The following is a 4186-nucleotide window of genomic DNA, read 5'->3' as shown; positions in this document are numbered from 1 at the left end:
ACGCAAAGATGAGGATTGAAGCTATCAATTTGAAAGGGAAATAGATACGTCTGGGGTAAAGGAAACAAGCAGCATTTTGAATTAGCAGTCAGAAATAAACACAATTTGGGTAAGGTTTGGCAGCAAGAATATTGAAGCATATCACTGAGAGCCATTCATTTGCATTGGTGTCTTTGCTTGCCCATCAATGCAGTTGATCAGCATAAAAGTAGATTAACTGATCAAATTTATGTTATTTCCCTTTACAAGAAATTTATGAAGGGCTGGAGTTCCTTTCTTCTATAGAAAATGTCCTGGGAAGGGCTCTCAAAAAGAGTCAACATTTTCTGCTTCTTCTGTGTGATTCAATTGGGGTAGGAGGTGAGGCCATTCTTCCTCAAGTGAAGCATCTGTGCATTCATGGATCACAATGGGAGTTTTGCCTGAGTAAGCAGTGCAGCATTTTAGCCTGTAACTTTTCAGCTGGAATTTTTATTCTCAGAGCATTTACACAAGAAGGTGTACCTTCACTGACTTCAATCAGCTTCTTCACAGCAGTGCCCAAAGTCTTCAGTGTGATGACTTGTGGAAATTAAGGTAATCTTGAGCAATCACACACATCCTAATCCTCTTTCTTTATTTTTCGCTGAAAAAGATAAAGGACAGAGGCACTAGAGCCCTTGTAGGAGAACCTTTTTTTCACAGAAAAGTCACTCACTGACTTCACAATTCTTGTGCTCAAAGGACATCTACCCAATGCCTTTACAACATGAGTGTGGGAACAGAAAGGCATTAGCCTACTGGATGTGAAGTACCAGGATTTGCATGGACAATATCTTCATGGTCCATTATAAAATACCTGGTACTCACTAACCTCTGAACTTCACCAGTGAACAACCCTTCTGAACCATCTTATCCCTCCTTTATCAGGTTTTCACTGCATCTCTCCTGCCTGTTGAATACCTAATAATTTCTCTTATAGCCCGTTCCCATCTACATATGGAGTTGTACACAAGTTTTTGTTCCATCTGTTACTTTGCTCTGCTATGTCTCTTTTTCTTCCAGAGGCTTGAGGAAGTGTACTGTTGGTGCAAACAGATGTTAACCTTGTGCCATCAGAAAAATTGTTCTGGAGGCACAAGGTGTGAGCAAACACATGTCCTAGCCCTTTATCTGCTCCAAGTGCCCAAAAATGTTGCAATGACCAAAGGTTGTCACAGTGTGTGGAGCCTTATGAGCTGTTTGCTCATTCCCTGTGCCAAGAACTCCCCTGCAGGGAGTGCCCAGGGTGCACATACAGACATACACTTCCTGCACTCCAGAAATCACCTGCAAGGGATTCCCCTGGCAAACATATCAGGCTGCCATGCCCTGACTTGGGTGGCATGTCTGCACGCAGCAGAACTTCATGCTGCCATGCCACCTACCCAGCTTCATGCTGCCATGCCAAGAGCCTGTGGGGATTCCTCCACTTGCAGGTGTGTGCTGAAATAATCCCCTGTAGTCTATCTCACTGCTGAACCCCAGCTGCAGGCATTATTATTGCACTGGATTAGGCATCTGCCACAGAAGTGGCAAGGACCCAACTCTATGGGAAAGCAGCCCCAGCTAGTAGGTGTGTGTGAAGCTTCGGTCGCAAAGTCCATTCAGAAAAGATTTGGCCCAATTCAGAAGCCGAATCACCAAATCTGAATCTAATCGGGAGACCAAAAAAACGCTCTGAATCGATCCAGAGCATCTGAATCGATTCGGAAAAGATTCAGGAAAAGACTAAGAGATTTGATGATTTGGAAGGTAGTCTTGCAGGGGAACAGAAACTGAGAAGAGGGAGGGGAGCAGGGGGAGAAAGACCGACATCTGTAGCTGGCCAGTGACTGTGATCTTTCCCTAATCATGGTGCTCTGGGGGAGGGACGTAGAAACAGCACATAAGCTTCTGTCTGCAGCCTTTCTGTCCCTTTTGTGAGTGGTTTCTACCGGAGCAAAAGAGGGGCAGGCGGCTGGCCCAGAAACAGCTGGATGGGCAAAGATCTAACCAGCACTGGGAAGGTCTCCTGTTACAGGCTACCATCCCTGCTGTTTTCATCCCACTATGCCTTAACACACACACAAAGTCACACATCATAAGTTTTGCTTTAAAGAGTTTGAGGTGCCCCAGAAACCTCTGTACCTATGTTCTTGAAACCTAGCAGGCCTCATGACCTCCAAAAGGGCTGACACACACTACATGAGTTTTGCTTTCAGTGGTTTGAGGTGCAGTTTCCCAGAAACCCCTGCACTTCTGTCCTTGAAACTTGGCAGGCTTCATGCCCTCAGAAGGGGCTATCACTCCTGCTGTTTTCATCCAAACCTGCCAAAAATTGACGAAGTTACAGTTCAGTGATTCCCCATTATAGTCTATGGCCAAATCACCAAATCTCTTCGAATCAGTGCTGAATCTACCAAAGCCAATTCGGTCAAATCGATTCAGGACAGCGATCCAAATCTCTAAATCAAATCACTGTCCTCTGAATCAGCTTAATTCAAATCCAAATCGAATACTTTCCTATTAGCTAGGGCTGTGCGCAGCTTCGGGTGCTGATTCAGTTTGGAGGAGATTTGGCCCAATTCAGCAGCTGAATCTCCAAATCTGAATTGAATTGGGAGATGAACAAAAAGGCTTGAATCAATTCAAAGCTCTCCGAATCAATTCAGAAAAGATTCGGAGAGCTTCAAAGAGATTCCCTCTCCACCCCCACCACACCTGGCAATAGCTGCTGAATGCGGGACTTCTATTTTTAAAGTGCCAGGATGTGAGGCAGTCATTGACAGGACTGGGAAAGCAGGTGGGTGATGGGGGCTTGTGGCAGAGCCTCGCACACAAAGCAGGGCAGTGGTGGGCAGCAGGGATCCCCCCCCCCCCCAACTCCTGCCCAGCCTGGCATGAGCTGGTGAGTGCAACACTTTTTTTTTCCCAGCCAAATCCAAATCCGAAGCAAATACTAGCCACTTTGCACAGGTCTGCTATTCATGCAGACCTATCAGCTAACATCTGTAAATGCCAGTGAAGCAGATCAACTGTGCCATGACCCATCCCATGACCCTACCCAACCCTGCTCCAAAGACAATGCCATTTATACCCTGTGTCTATCCCAACCATGCAGTTAGTCTAGTAAAAGATATCAACCACAAGAATTTTTGGCATCTTTCTTTTCTCCTATTTTTTTCTCAGCCACTCTGACTCTTCAATATTTATGGCTCATCTTTTATGCTGCACACAACACAATTAATTGACTTTAATCCATGTGTGACAACTTCAGGTGAATGAATCATCTTAACTTTTTTAGTAGAGGGATTAAGCCCTTTATTTTTTTTCCCCTTCCTTTTTAAGTCATTCTGCTGAGTGTATCACTTTTAAATGAATTCATTAAAGTGGGAAAGAAAGCATTGATCCCACATTTATTAGCTGCTTCAGGCAATTTTTAGTTAATTATCCAGTTTTGATTAGTTAGTACGACAATCACTTTATCCTTTTTGTAATCAGTAAACCCTACGAAATTAATTTTTTAAAAATGAAAATGGCAAAAAAATCTTTCTTTTTTCTTAATTTTGACACCTCTTAAATGCTAGCATTATTTTTCTATTGTAAGCCACATGTAAATCTATTAGGCTCCTTTTACTTTCATAGTTTCATAGTTGTTAGGGGCTGGAAGGGACTTTACACATCGGATTCATGTTGATTTATACCCAGTTGCGATCTGGCCACGTACTGAACTGAGACTGTAATAGGAAAGTTTTTGGTACAGTTTTTCCTTTTAGTGAACCATTACTTTAGTGGCGTGCCTGAGAATGTAACAGGGATAGAAGGCAAGTGATGGGAAATAGGATGGTAACTGTGTATCTTGAACAGACTGGTCCAGTGGGTCCACTGAAATAACGCTAAAAATAAGATATGTATATGCATCTTTCCATTCACAAACAAATGCACCATATGTGCTCTACTGTGACTTTTATTTAATTAACCTGCCAATATTGGCTTCTCCCTGCCCTATAGGGCAATTGAAGAATATTTTAAATAGATCTAATGTAATTTATATGTATAAATTATATACATAAATTATATGTATAATGTAATTCTTTTAAAACAATGAAGTTTCATAGTTTCATAGTTTGTAGGGTCGGAAGGGACCTGAGCAGATCATCTAGTCCGACCCCTGCCATGGCAGGAA

The sequence above is a fragment of the Crocodylus porosus genome, unplaced genomic scaffold (genome assembly GCF_001723895.1).
Source record: "Crocodylus porosus isolate Cpor-Errol unplaced genomic scaffold, CroPor_comp1, whole genome shotgun sequence".
NCBI lineage: Eukaryota > Metazoa > Chordata > Crocodylia > Crocodylidae > Crocodylus > Crocodylus porosus.
The sequence above is the reverse complement of the archived record's forward strand: the minus strand, read 5'-3'. Positions refer to the sequence as shown.